The 16,078-nt window shown below is 40.9% G+C and overlaps 1 long non-coding RNA gene across 1 annotated transcript in view; it reads right to left on the bottom strand.

Moving 5' to 3' along the window:
• LOC109280474 (uncharacterized) overlaps nucleotides 1–16,078 on the bottom strand; it is a 159,530-nt gene that overhangs the window by 132,153 nt on the left and 11,299 nt on the right. The window contains exon 2 of the long non-coding RNA XR_009460063.1: nucleotides 6,288–6,500. This is a non-coding gene — a long non-coding RNA (uncharacterized LOC109280474). The remainder of the gene's footprint in view (nucleotides 1–6,287; nucleotides 6,501–16,078) is intronic.

A 16,078-nucleotide genomic window follows, 5' to 3' on the forward strand; every position in this document is an offset into this window, starting at 1 on the left:
GGAAATCTTCTAATCTGTAAATCCACACTTTTCCAGAAATGGATTAGTGCGACATTTAGTCTTGATGAAAAAACATAAAGTAACCATAGAAAATGAAAATTTGGCCTCTGTTCTTCAACTTCAGGCTTGCTGCTTACTTCTTGTCAATGGGCTAGAGGAATTTTGCTCTTTCTTCGACTGGTTAGGCATATTTTTTCAGGTCTTCTGTTCAACATAACAATACAGTTTAGTTTGCCTTGTTCTAACTACCCTTGAGGTTACTGAGAAAATATAGAAAATATTCTAAAAATGGTAAGGCTTAGGCCTAGAAAGATCATTAGGTATAAATAAAAGCTTTATGGTAGATATCATTCTCTTTTTGCACTTGGAGAAAGTTCTCCTTTCTACACAGCTAAGTGCCCAGAGAATAACATTCAGGACCATCAAAATATTACAACTACTTAGAAACAGGCTTATAACATGGAAATTACTGTAGAAAATTGTAGCTAATCCAGACATAATTACTGGCAAACCACTATATCTCTCTGCAAAGAACTCAGATAATTCCTAAGAGAGTTCCAATCATTTGTAGTATTTTTTCCCTGGCAGTTTTACAAGTGATTTCATACATTTGCCAGTGTGATTTGTACGGTAACTGTTTTTAAAAATGTTCCTGTGTATTTCCCAGATAACTATTGTGATCATTTAGGAGCTGCTGCAAAGGAAAATGCTTATGCTTTTGTTATACATAAAAATAAGAAATTAGTTATACTATTTTCTATCACCTAGATTGACTATTACATCCCTCAGAAGACTATTTCTACTCTGACAAGTGTAGAATAAAATTGTACAGTTCCCATTAGGCCTTCCCATTAGGCCTGTTCAGATTACATATGAAAATAGAAATCTGATTAATCAGATCCATCATCAAGATGGATCCTATCAGTGGTCAAGATACTTACTTGACAGGAAATGCTCAAGGGGAAGATACAAGTTTTGCAGGCATCTTGTATTTCTCCCCTCTTCTACCTTACTAGTCCTCCTTCTGGTCTTTGATAGGTTGAAGCTACTAACTTCAATCTTCCAAGATTTTTTGCCATCGTGAATGATGACATTAAATAGTCTGGATATCCATATGAATACCTAATCCCATTTGACTCCAACTACTTTATATGGCATCAGAATATGTGAAAAAATGTTTCGTTTTATTGATTTTTATATTGTCACATTTAAAATATGATGCTTATGAAGCTAAGGCACAGAGAACACTAACTAGAGAACAGAAATGTGCAACCATTCTACATATAGTTCTACTAGTCTACCTCATTCTTTGCCTTCTGGGTAATAGTTGTAGGAAATGGACAAAAATGCTCTATGGATAAGCAGTAGGGTCATTTCTATTTTAATTTTTAATTAGGTGGGAAAGTTCTACCACACACACTTTTTTTCAGAATGGTGGTTAAGTGAATTAAGCTCTAAGAATTCAAGTATCTATCTACAAGCAAGCTATCCTGATGTGACAGAAGAATGGAAAGTGCAAGAGGAGGTCAGGCTGGCTAGACAGCAGTCTCTACAATAGAGTTGAAATTCAAAAAGGAATCCTACAAAAAGTGGAAGCTTGGTCATATTAGTACAGAAGAGCATAGCAGTATTGCATGGGCATGAAGGGAGAAAATTAGGAAGGCCAAGGCAAAATTTGAGATGAAACTGGTGATAGACATAAAAAGCAATAAAAAGGAATTATACAGATATGTCAAGAGTAAGAGGAAGATCAAAGAAATCATACATCCCGTATGCTGAAGGCAATCTAGTTTTGGATGATGGAGAGAAGGCTCAAGTATTTAATGCCTTTTTTTACTTCATTCTTCATAAATAGGTGCAAATACAAGATGATAAATGTAGCTGGCAGCAAAGATAGGAAAGACAATAAACACTCTAGAGTAGTAGAAGAACAGGTTAGGGATTACTTAGAGAAGCTAGATGCTTTCAAGTTGGCAGGGCTGGAAGGGATGCGTCTTCAGATTCAGAAGGAATTGACTGAGGTAGTTCCAAAGCCAGTAGCTATCCTCTTTGAGACCTTGTGGAAGTCAGATGAAATCTCAGATGATGGAAAAAAGGTAAACATAGGACCCATTGTTAAGAAAGGGAATAAAGAAGATCCAGGGTATCTGACCTTGATACCTGGAAAAATGATGGAGCAGATCCTCAAAGAAATGATTGTGAAGCAACTAGAGGAGAATAGGATGATCAGGAACAGCCAGCATGGATTAATCAAAAGCAAGTCATGCATGGCCAACTTGATTTCCTCTATCATAAGGTGACAGGCTTTGTGAATGAAGGCAGAGAAGTGGGATAGACTCTATTTTATCAATGTTTTTGACTGTCTCCCATGACATTCTCATTTACAAGTTAAGGAAATACAGACTAGAAAAAAGTATTGAAATACATAACTGGTTAAATCACCGTGCTTAATGGGTGGTCCTCAATGGCTGAATGTCTAATGGGGAGGAGGTATCAAGTAGGTTTCTCAAGGGTTTGTCCTGGGTCCATAATGGTTCAACATCTTCAATAATTATTTAGATGATGGGATTGAGTACTTGCATAGCAGTTTTGAAGATGACACTAAAGTGGGTGGAGTTACAGACAGTGTAGAGGGCAGAGCTAGAATTCAGGATGGCCTTGATGGACTGGAGAAATGGTCTGCAATGAGTTAGATGAAATTTAACAAGGACAAGTACAAAGTCCTGCATTTGGGACAGAATAATTGCATGTTCAAATACAGACCAGGGAATAATTGGCTAGGCTGCAGTACTGCAGAGAAGGACTTAGGAGTTACTGTAGACCATAACCTGAATCTGAACCAACAACATGTGTACACTGAGCCAACAGTATACTATATTGTATTAACAGAAGCAAGTAAAGAGGAGTGATTCTTTCACTCTATCAGCACTGGTGAGATTTAACCTGGAGTACTGTGTCCAGCACTTAAAGGAAGTGTGGACAGTTTGGAAAGAGTTTGGTAGAGAGCATGATTAGAGACCTGAGAAGCATGACTTATGAGGAAAAGCTGAGAGAATTAGAATTTTTTAGGCTGGAGAAGGGAAGACTGAAGGGGGATTTGATAACAGTTCTCAAATACTTAAATGTAATTATAGAAAGGAGGGAGATAGACTATTTTCTGTGGCCACAGGGACAGGACTAGGAACAATGGTTTCAAGCTCCAGCAGAGGAAATTCATGTTGAAGATTAGGAGGAACTGTCTGACTATGAAGGTGGCCAAACATTGGAACAGGCCAGCTTGAGAAGTTGTGGAATCTCCATCCCTAGAAATTTTCAAGAGCAGGTTGGATGGACACTTGGCTGGGATGGTGTAGTAAGAGGTGATCTTACCTTGAATAGGGGCTGGGCTAGATGGCCTTGTCAGGTGCCTTCCAGCCCTATTTTCCTATGATTTAGAACCTATGGAACTATACATTCAAATACCTGAAGACTTGGGTCAACTCTTAACCTAACAATAAAAAAATTGTACAGTTAAATTAAACACCCATACATTATTCAGAGGAGATGTTTCAAATTATATATGTCAGCTCTATGTGAACATTTAAGCCTATGGTATCTTTATTAGACTATAAGATATTTATTTGAGTAGAGTTTTGTTCTTGTATCCTTCTGTAAATTCCAACACTTTCCTGCTGTGCAGCTGATTGTGGATAGCTGTGTGCTATTCTCTACCTTTCATTGGGTAGGAAGAGATACATATAACATGTTTGTGGAATTCTATGTAAATGTAAAGATGATGAAGATTATACTATGTATTATATCATTAAAACTAATCATCATCACCTAAACCCTGAAGTCTTACTGGTACTGGCTGAAATTCTGGACAGATTTTTTACATCTCAAGATCTGTTTTCATTCAAAACCTGAATGAAATTTTGAAGTGGAGCAAGATTTTATATATAACTCTATGTTTGTTCTGTGCCCTGGACACAACCCTGCCAGAAATCTCAGGCAAGGGGGTAGTCAGGGTAGTCATTTCATCTGCCCCAGGGACTCAGAGACCACTGTCTGCTGCTGCTGGCTTCTGGCTTCTACAGTGGTGTGGTGTCTCCACACCTGGATACTACTGCTGTGGCATGGCACTGCTGTTTTTACAGCAAAATTAACCTAGGGGGACCTAGCATTCCCATGTCCCCTTTAAGTCTGCCCCCTGCTTACTCACTCTTAGTTCTCCTATTGTTATGCTGTACTTTACTCTGTGGACTACAAGGAACAGCATACCTCTCCATTGCCCCTTGTTCTGCCCCCTTCGGTCACTGTACAATTCTGAGGTTGTAAAAGTGAAACACTTCCTATGCTCCTATGAGCATAGTGATAGTAGCTCTCTTTGGTTCCCACAGAAAGCCACCAATAGACAGGGCCCCTTTCATCTTCCCAGTGTAAGTGCCAAGTGAGATTTGGCCCCACAAGAGAGATCTACTTCATATGAATTCAGTGCAATAATATATAATACATTAGTTAAATTGCCCTGAAGAAGAAAAAAAGATGCATTATTTACTTAGGATTTGTTGTACTGAACAAGCTACCTATGATCTCACTGTATGAACAAATCTTGCAGTATTGCTATTGTCATCATCTTCATAAAGACCCTAAGACGGACCCAGTGATATAAGACCTCAGTTCCATTGAATGCCCTATGTGTTTTGTGTCACGTATTCGCTACAGTTTCGCATGAAAGCTTTTTTCCTGTACTTATGTATTTATAATAATCTTCCTTCTTAACAGTAAGAAAACACATAAATGAAGGGTACCAAATGTTTACACAGATGTTTTTCTGCTACTTTATTTTTTTAGTTCCTCTGAAATTATGTGATTTCTCTGACAATGTAAATATAAAAACTTTCTGTCAAAGTTCAATACAATGAAGTGTTTGTTTTATTACAACAAACTGCTGAACACAACAACATTTCTATCTGTGTTCCAATGATGATTTAGAGCCTGCTGTGCTTCTGTCAAGGCATCAATTCTTGTTTCAGTTGGCGAACAGGTTTTCCTGTGCTGTTTTTGATAAGGACCCTGATTAAAGAAGATAGTTCAGTACTTGGGGTTTTTTTAAACACCTGGGAAATTCCACTGAATTTTGCATACCCATTTAACTGCCTTGTAAATCAGGGTCTATGTTGCAAACAGAACTCATTGTAGGATGAAATATCTTGACTTAAGACATGAAAACAGCCCAAACTTATTATTTACATACCATGCACATATTCCCAGATGAGGATGTTTTCCCCAAAGCAAAGGTAAATAAACAAGGACTTATAATAAAATACCAATCATTATTTAAACTCACAAATGTAGCCAATACTTAATAATAATATACTTTTCCTTATCTCTGTTCTTTGTGTGATATAGGGTTTGTCTTCATAGTGCAGGTATCATAAGCAAACTTAGTTGGTAGTAAGAAGTATTGTGCAAGCTAATCTACTTGCTGAATCTCACTCACCTTCTCTCCATTAATCCTCTTTGCAGGAGGCAGCTACTGGACCCACCCATAGTAAATGCTCATTTTCCGCACTCTCCTATCACGGCCTTCAACCAGGGGCAAGTAAACAGTGATGTTTCATGAAAAGTTTGGGCTGGGACCTGCTCCTCCCCTGCAACTCCTTCCAAGTCCCCTGCCCATGATCGGGGAGCTAGGGCCAGGAGCTCTTTGTTGTTAGGTCAGGGGTACATTTTCCCCACCCAGTCTGGTACAGGGCTGGAGGGGGCAGGAGCAGATGGCTGCCAGGAGCAGCAGATCTGCTCCTGCACCTCTGCACATGTAGATGCCTGCCCAGGGTGGGTTTACACTAGAGTAATTGACTCTAATGTAAGCCTTCCCCACAGCATTTTCATGTGCAGACACGACCACTGACAGAAAGAACAAGGGAGAAAGAGTAGAATTTGATTCCATACATTATACTATGCTAACAAATAAACCAACTAAGAAAGCTGAAAAAGATTCAGAATGCATGGATTCTTCCCATTCCTCACAGGGCAGCGGAGGCAAGGTGTTAAGCATGCCATCCCAGAATTTGAGGTGGTGCTCTGAAATAGTCCTCATTGTCAGGGATATTGGGCATTTAAGCAATATATTTTCCCTCCTCATTTATTCTAATGCCTGTGGAAACCACTTGAAGATAAAAAGACCTTATGTTTTCCAATTGCACATTCCACACCTATCTTCTTATAGAGGAGCTTCCATGCTGCTAAGGTTAAACAGTACAATGCAACATCAAATACAATAGTTCTCCTCTTAAAACACATACCTGCATTTTTTTCTCAATGTACCAGCAGCGGCATGGCATAAGATCTGTGTGCCTTCAGGATGTCATCAGCTTTTTTGCAAAGATGTAGGAGCTATTCCAATGAATCTCTGGATATTAGAGTAATTCTGTCTTTACTTTATCTGCTACAGTATGTAACATCACCTGACAGGTACACTTCGGGTTCTTGGGCAAGCTGACTTTCTGTTCAGGAAGCTATAAAGTGAGAGGAGAAGAAAAAGGTTAATGATTCTTGAATCAGAAGTGCTTTGAAAACCGTATGTGCTAAGAATGTTTTCAGTGAAATAGCTTAATTAAAGCAGGAAATTATAAACTATAGTTTCTTGGGCGGATGTGTATGCTCCCAGCCCCAAGTAACTGGAAAAACTGCTAATTTCCAATTTCACATCTAAACTGTAAGTAGGTAATGACTAAGACACAGAGGATCAGTCCGTTTAAATTATGTTGTTTTTGCTATCAAATGTGACAGTCCATCCATTTACATAAGACTGCAAGGGTTCTGAATTCCATTTTCTCTTCTTTTTATTTTCTAACAATAAATTTTAAAAAATGTGGTTGGACAAGAACATGCCTGGATTTCCTCTGTACTGAAACGCTTTCAAATTGCCATTTTCTCTTAAAAGTGTGTTGCAACATTCTTTAGTGGAAAGAGTGAAATGGAATGATTTTATATTAACAGAGACTTTTAGAAATATGGAAACAATTTATCTTTTGTTAACATCACTAATTCACTTAGTTCCCCCCAAAATAGTAAAAGGCAGAAACTGGATATTTTGCAGCGATGAGAAGACTATTTTTATAGAGCTATAATAAAGAAAAGCCTGCCATACTCTTTGTAGTGATTTAGGACTCTAATGTTCAAGTCACTTATCCTTGTGTCTAAGGAATTTCAATTCAAACCATAGGCTTGTGGGTCAACTAGTGTTTGTTATTTATCAAAATCACTGAGTGTTTTTGCATCACTGGCATTTACTCTTGGAGCCAGAACTTGCAAATACATGAACTGTTAAATGTATTTGCTTAAAAATCACTGTGGGGAAGGTGTTTCTTGTTGACTGAGTGGAACTACAGGTAAATCTTCAATAATATTCTGCCTTGACTGGATTGCTCCATAATTGCTCCAGAACACTAACAAAGGAAGCAGAATTCATGCACACTCTTGTGTATTTGTTGTGTAAAATCTGGAATAGCACAGTGGCACTGTTCAGAAGTTTAGAGACATAAATATTAAAGAGAAACTGGAATCCGAATCTGTAATGCCAAAACTCCTGCTCTTCCCCTGAACTAATAATCCCTACTTGTCAGCAGGGTTATTTGGCTGGGGGAAGTGCTGCACTAATGTAGCTTTACTGCTTCTTGGTATCTTTGATTGGGCATCTTTGCCTGGCATGGTATGTTGCCACGTAGGCATTATCTAAATGTTTTCAGTAGGATTTTTGACAAATGGCCAGCATGGAACTTTGAATCCTAACATTATTGAAGCCTCGAGGATTGAAATTTAGGTGTGCCTTAAGGTTCTCTGGGAGTTGAAAGCAGCATGTGAGGATATATAGTATGATATAATTTTTGTTCCCTCCTTGTAGGCATGGGTAATTCTCATTATTCATTTAAAAAAGAAAACACTCTAAGTCTCAAAGTCATTTAGGCTAATGTTATCCCTGAACAAATTTTCATGCTTGGATAATTATAACCCCTTGAGAGCCAGGCTTTATAATAGAATTGTTGACAGATCCTTTGCTAGAGGGTACTGTTGTAACCCATTCTGTTCCATTCCTAGATACGAAAAGTATCCGTTCACTTCAAGAACTTAATTCATAAATAGATTTTGCTTTGAAACTTCAAAGTCTAACAATTTATAGTAACGCAAAAGAACTTTTATTTGTTGAACCAAGCAAAGAATGCTAAAGATCATATCAGGAATGCAATTAAAGTTGGTTGAAACTTTCCATCAAAACAACTGACCATAAAATAAGATTTCTCAAAATAAAAATCTATTAAGATTTTTTTTTTCTGTTTTTCAACTGAAAAGTCACCAACATTTAATTTTTCAAAACAAACATTTTTGGTTCCCAAGTTTTGTTCTTTCATTGCAAAAATTAAATGTCTTCAGAACCTGAAGCGTGTGTGTGTGTGTGTATTCATTTTTTTTTAAATAGTTTCTAATTTTATACAAGCTGAATTGTGGTAGCCATTGGTGTTCTATCACAATGTTGATAATCTTTAAATCTTACATAGTGATTTTCATACCTTGAAATCAAAACACTTTCAAGAAAAAAAGGATAAATATCGCTATCTTCATTTCATACAGCTTTTTCTTTCTATTTTTAGTACCATATTTCACAGTGTGTAAGTCAGGTTTTGAAGCTCAGTTTTTGTGTCTTAAAAATCAGCCTTGACTTATACAGCATGCCAGCACCGCTTGCAGGGGATGGGGACATGCCTGCCGAGTGACAAGCCTGGCCCCATCCCTGTTCCTGTCTCTTGCAAGTGGTGCCAAGCCTGGCACCACTGACAGGATATGGGGGTGGGGCTCAACGTTTGGCTGGTACGACCCCATCCTCTGTGAGAGGTGGTGCCAGTGCCACTCACAGGGGACAGGGCTGTGCCAGCCAAGTACTTGGCCTGCCAAGCCCAGCACTATACCTTTCCCCTGTAAGCAGTACTGGGCTGACAGGGGATGGGGCTGCACCAGCCGAGTTCCAAGCCTGGCCCTGTCTGCAACTGATGCTGTTAAACACCAAGCCTAGCACCGCTTAGCAGGGGATGGGGATGGGGATGGGATGGGGTAGGGCTCAGTCAGGCTCAGTGCTAGGCTGACATGGCGTCATCCCCTGCAAGCGGCACCAGCAGTGCTGCTCGCAGGGGATGGGGCCGTGCCGGCTGAGTGCTGCTGAGCCCAGCTAAGCCCAGCCAGCCCTGCCAAGCCCTGCCTTCTTTCCCATCCCCATCCCCTTCCTGTCCCCTGCAAGCAGGGCTGCACTCAGTGCCACTCACAGGGGATGGGGCCACGCCAGCCAAGCTCTGAGCCCAGCCCTGACTTATACACTATGCCTATGAAAATCCTTACCTTTCAGATTGGAAAGCCAGGGGTCAACCTATACACTGTGTTGACCTATACACCATGAAATATGGTAGGTTCTGCTTGACCTTAAGTCCCACCCTTTAATTAAACCAAGAGTCCCTGCCCAGCCAGGGGCTTCCTGCTAGATGTCCCATCAGCCAATCAGGGAAGGGATCTGGGACCTGCCTTTCCCCTGCAGTTCTTTCAAGTCTTGTGCCTCAATTGCCCTATCAGGGCACAGGACTAGGACCTGCCCCTGACCAGGACAGTTCCCAGCCCAGCTCTGCAATCGGCTCCACCCAGCCTCCAGTGCTCCAACAGCAAGCAGCTCCCAGGGGCAGAGAGCCATCTGCTGCCCCCTGCTGCCCAGCAGACTGGGAGCAAGTTTGCTGTCAGTAGGCCATCTACATGTGCCATACAGCATGGTAAGTAATCACAATCACGAGCCAATTTCCTACTGGTATTTACAGGTTGCATATTTACTCACAGAGTAAATTACTGAGTAGTAAGCATCTGCATGTGTAGATGGTGGTGCTTACTGTGCAGTAATTTGCTCTAATCTCCAGTACGGCATCTTGTGTAGATGCGCCCAGTTTCCACTATGCTTGTGTATCTCTTCTAAACTGTATTTGGGGGGGAGGAAGGAAACATCAATGAAACTGCACAGCTCCTCACCCATCTTTTATGGCTTGACTTATTCCAGGTAAACAGATTAAATAGTTCTCTTCTAAATAACTCCTCTTTTAGAGCCAAAATATCACAGACCTCTTTCCTCAGGTTTTGTGTTTCTAGTCTTGCACTTTCATAGATCATAAACTCTCTCTTCACCTTTTCTGAGCCTATGGCCTGGCAGAGTTCTTTCCCTAAATAAATATTTCAAACTGGGCTGTGATTTCCTAGCAAGTCATTCCAGCTGGTCAAATAATCACTCCCTTAATCCTTCCCACGGAAATCTAATGGAGACACTGTCTCCCACCCCATTCTCATTAAAAAACTAGGCAATTCTGGCATTGATGCCTACGCAGTCAGATGGGCTACAAATTGGCAAAGGGGCTGCACCCAGAGAGTGGTAGTGGATGGGTCATATTTGACCTGGAGGGATGTGGGCAGTGGGGTCCCTCAGGGCTCAGTCCTTGGACCCGCACTGTTCAATTTCTTTATTAGCAACTTGGACAAGGGGGTGAAAAGCACCCTGTTCAAATTTGCTGATGACACCAAGATTCGGGGTGAGGTGGGCATGCTAGAAGGGAGGGACAGGATACAGCTGGACCTGGACAGGTTACAGGGGTTGGCAAATGAGAATAGGATGGGATTCAATACTGACAAGTACAGGGTACTGCACTTGGACAGTAGGAACCAGCAGCATACCTATAGGCTAGGGAACGCCTTCTCGAAAGCACAGTGGCAGAAAGAGATCTTGGAGTCATTATCGATTCCAAAATGAACATGGGCCACCAATGTGAGGACGCAGTCAGTAAGGCTAACTGCACCTTGTCATGCATCCACAGATGCATCACAAGCAAGGACAAGGAGGTGATCCTCTCCCCCCATGCAACACTGGTCAGGCCACAGTTGGAGTACTACATCCAGTTCTGGGCACCGCACTTTAGGAGGGATGTGGCCAGCATTGAGAGAGTCCAGAGGAGGGCCACTCGCACGATCTGGGGACAGAAGGGTAGACCCTATGAGGAGAGGCTAAGGGACCTGAACTTGTTCAACCTTCACAAGAGAAGACTGAGAGGGAACCTGGTGGCCATCTATAAACTTACCTGGGGGGGACCAGCAGGGAATGGGAGAAACCCTGTTCCCCTGAGCACCTCCCAGAGTAACAAGGAATAACAGCCATAAATTGTTTTGAGAGTAGGTTCAGGCTGAACATCAGGAAGCACTACTTCAGAGTCAGGGCGGGTAGGATCTGGAACCAACTTCCAAGGGAAGTGTTGCTGACTCCTACCTTGGTGGTCTTTAAGAGGAGGCTTGATAATTACCTAGCTGGTATGAGCCCAGTATTCTCTCCTGCCCAGGGCAGGGGGTTGGACTTGGAGATCTGCTTAGGGCTCTTCCAACCCTACATCTATGAATCTATAATAATCCCAAATAACTGTCTGGGCCTACTGAGAAAGAAGGAGCTCAGCCCACTGAAAAGGCTTGGGGTCACAAGCCCTTAAAAGACAATGGACTCCATTTCCTCTACCATCCTTCTTCTAGACAATATTGCCCAGGACCATCACCCATTAGCTGCTTCAGTTATTTCTCTGATCTTCATCTGCCTTTCCATGATACATGGAAAGGCTAAATGGAACCAGTACCCCACTACAGTCTCTAACATTAAAATGTTAAGGCACATTATACTTCACTGGAAAATGTTAAGGTACATTATACTTCAGCACTTATTCATGGACACCAAGAACACGTGTATACTACCTCACTTCTGAGCATGGGACCGTTGCCAAGAAGCTTGGCCTTACCCACTTGTTTCTATTCAGTGTGGAACCAAGATCCTGGCACCTGAATCACATGCCCTCACGCACTTGAAGCCCTGCCTTCAGGCTCAGGCATACATGCTTAGGGTTATTCTGTGCTGGCTGTGTTGCCTAATTTTCAGGGTTGGTTGTATGCTGTTTAAGAGTGGGCAGGGTTTGTTTCTCCACATCAATTTGAAGCAAGGTTTTTAGAGGAATAGCCTAATTTATCCACTGAGGAGGAACAATGGTGCAGGGGGAAGGAGGGAGGAGGCAGGCTTATTTCCTCAATGTCAGCCTTGGGCTTGTTTATTTTTAACTGGGACTCAAAAATACAACTTATAAGGAAGAATAGGCCAACTCTTTCCAGATTCTAAGTACAAATGATCTGGCCTTGTTTGTAAGTTATTTTACTAAAATCTGAAAAGTTTTGTGCTTTTTTAACTTCATCTTTAGTAGTAACAGTAAGTAAATATTTTGAATAATGTCTAATCTAATTCTTGCTATAAATACATTTAGGGAGGGTTTTTTCTGTTTTAAACCATCTTGGAACTATCTATGTGGGTGTGTAACTTGGGCAACAGAATTATTCCACCAAGTTTTGATAACATCAGCAGCATTGTAAGCAATTGTTCCTCCACCTTTCTGATGGGATGTTAATGTCATTCTTTGTCCACCATATATTATGTAAAAAACCAACCACTCTCAAGCACCTATGTAAGATAAAACACTTTTGTAGTATTAGAGCATTTCTTCTTTCAGCTGTAACCTGGCTTCTGCAGAGGCATCATGCACACTAGCCACTAATCTATGCAGGACTTGTGATTTGTAAACTACCTGTGTACAAACCCCCCCAGTTTTCTCTTTTTTTTATTTGAAAATATATTCCTTCCCATTCTCCAACCATTTCTGACTTTTTATCTCCCTCTCTATTCCCTACAGATAAGTATAAGTGAGCTAAGACATAGGATAAGCTTCAGCATTTTATTTTGGTAGCAAGTTGTATTTGTTTTGTTTTTTCTCCTTCTTTATAATTATTATGTTTATATTGATTGTTACTGCTCTATATTACTGTTTTACTGATACTATATGATTTAGGCCTACATATGTAAGTTAGCATAAGTCATGTCAAGTTTCCATTTTGTTTGTCAAGTCTCCATCTTGTCCCCAGGCCCTGTTGTGTAACCTATGACTCATATCTACCCCTCCTGTGTAACTTTGTTCCTGAATGAATGGGGATGAATGAGGGTGCTTGAGAGACAATGGCAGTAGGTCTCAAAATAGCTCCCTCTGAATGACCAAACCATCAACACCAATACTTGGACCAACAACCCAGTCATTAGAACCACCTCCAGCATTCAAGAAACAAAAGATGAGGCAACCCACCATTGTGCCAAGGCTGCACATGCTTAGTAAGAACACCTGGAACCCTCTGGAACAGAATTGGACATGCTCTCCCCATAGGAGATCATAGGTAGTCTGCCCCATAAAAAGGGGTAGTGAAGACTGACTCCTTGGAAAAACCTCTCCATCTGGACCAGCACCATGCCACACCACCTATCCACCCAGAGGCCCTTCCGGCAACCCCCCTCTGGACAACACCTGCTGGACAAAGAACCCTTTCCAGCCTGGATAGGTAGCTATCACTCCCTACCCTCTCTTCAACCAAGGACTTGGACTCTGTTTCTCTCCCCTACCTGGATTCCAACCCTTCCACTGAGTCTCTTTCTCCTGCTACCATTGTGACTGTGTGAGAGAGAGAGAGAGAGAGAGTGTGTGTGTGTGTGGGAACCAGTAACTTCATGGGGCTGTGTAGTGTGGTGTCTGTTTAATAAACCTCTTATTTTGAAATCCCGAGTTGGATTTTTGTCTGTTTTCTGACTGTTTCCTCCTTGCCGCCACTTAGCTGCCCCCCAAACTCTCAGCTGTCTGCCTCACTTTCCATCCCCAAGCTCCCAGGTTTCTGCCTCAGCTTCTTTCCTGGCTGTCTCCTCCTCACTACCGGGCTTTTTCCCCTGCACCAGTGACCTCGAGTAACCCTGGGGCCACTTGACCTTAAGTAACCCCAAGCCTCAGTTCCTCAGCTAGCTTCTCTCTAGTCCACTGGTTCTAATCCCGGTTCCAGCAACTTTCACTCCTTACACTTTCTCTCTCACCTTAACCTTCCCCCAGGTATCCCAAGTACCCCAAACACATACATACATAACATACCATCCAAGTCAGGAACTCACCTGTGTGTATGTGTAGGTGGGTGGTATGTGTGTGAACTGGTGAATATATACACATGTATGTCATCGTGTGCGTAATATATGAATTAGTGATCCATTAATGTATATGGAGTGTGTGGGTATTGACAACTGATTGTTGCCTAATTTTTGGTGTGTAGTGTGTATGTGCTTGAATTGGTGATTGGTATGCATGTGCCTAGGCTGGTTTGGATGTGTATGTGCCTGAGTTGGTTGTGTGTGTGTGTGTGTGTGTGTGTGTGTGTGTGTGTGTGTGTGTGCACCTAATTGGTTTGTGTATTTGTATATATGCAACTGTGTCACACCCTCCCATCTAACAGCGCAATATTGAGATCCTGAGAGTTGGCCTGACCCCACAGGGCAACACGTGTAACCATAATCTAGGACACTGAAATTAATCTGTCACTACCAGGATTCTTGCATGATATTTATAATTAACATCACAGGGAGATTTTTCTGAAAATTTAGCTACTCAGACTCCAGTATAGAGTCTGTCCATAATTTGCCCATAATTTCCTAAAATGTTTCTCATTATTCTTAAAAGCTAGAATCCATCAGGCATGTTCAAACACAGATATGGAGGTTGCATTGTAGTTTTCCTACTTGTGGATAGGATTTTGCTGATAATCTATTTTGAAGAATATTTTTTCGTGTGTCATGTATATATCAATTCTATAAAATATTAAAACATGGATATCCATAAAGCTGAGTTATTTCTACAGATAATAAAAAACTAAATTATAAAGAAGAAATAGGCCTTTCATCATCTACCACAGTGATTCTCAACATTTTTAAACTCAAGTCACCACACATTTGAATCAAGACGCTGCTCAGAAAGTGCTAGCTCTTCACTTTCACTCACTTTTTTACTCTGGAGAAGAAAACAAAACAAAACAAAACAGAGTGATTTTTCTTTTGCAAAAATCTTAGAAAGGCCACAGCAAGTCAAAATGTTTTTGACACTATAGATGCCTATTTGAAATATGTTTTTTTCTTAAGAATCATGTGTAGGTATTTGTGCATCTAATAATGTGGTCTTGCAGCAACCCAGGGTACTGCAGCATCCTGGCTGAGAATCACTATGCTACAGGTTAAAACAATTCAAGTGTTAGTCTCCCACATGTCTTAACTTCTGTTTTTACTTTCTTTTTTGGTAAAAACACTGGGTCTTTTTCTAGAAATAAGAAAAGACATTCAACACACCCTTCCATTATTTACAACTCTTTATAATTTTGGAATCTATGCTTCATGAAGGGATTGATAGGGGTCATGCATGTTTTCTTGAGTTTGTTTTACTGATATGGCATGCATAGTCTTTATGTATAAGTAACATCAAACTGCTTTTAGCCTTATTGCCTTATGTTTGTGTGTGTTGTGGCACTAAATGTACTGTGCAGTAAGCAGAAATAGGCCATCATCTACATGTGTAGGCATTGAAGTGCATTAATGATGTGTGTGGTCTGATCTGGGACTAAAGTTAGTCCCAAGTCAATCCACGCAGAGTATTACCATGCAGTAAAATGTTTACATGTGCGTTACTGCACATTAACTAATCAGGTGTAAATTTAATACCTGCATCACATTTATGCCCAAGTCGGCATAAGTCATGATAGTTACTGTACAGTACAGGCATGCACGTGTAGCCACACACCTGTACTGTGCAGTCATTTAAGGTTACTGAGCTGTGTTAGGTTACTGCACAGTAAATTTGAATGTGTAGACATGCCCACTGACACACACCTAGACCACATCGAGGGTCAGAGCATGTCATAATATTCTGGATACAGTCAGATCTCTATGGAACTGTGCTGGTAACAGTGAATAGGAATTTCTTTTGCTATACTCCTACAACCTCAGTTAGACCCCTCCTCCTGCTGTGCTTTTCCAAGTGCTCATGGTAAGCAACATAGCAACCACCCTGGAGTTCTAAATGGCCCTAGATTTGCTGTGATAGTAATATTTGCCTGCTTGAGTAATGTATCACAATTTTAATTACACAATTAT

Source organism: Alligator mississippiensis, chromosome 2 (assembly GCF_030867095.1).
Source record: "Alligator mississippiensis isolate rAllMis1 chromosome 2, rAllMis1, whole genome shotgun sequence".
Classification (NCBI taxonomy): Eukaryota; Metazoa; Chordata; order Crocodylia; family Alligatoridae; genus Alligator; species Alligator mississippiensis.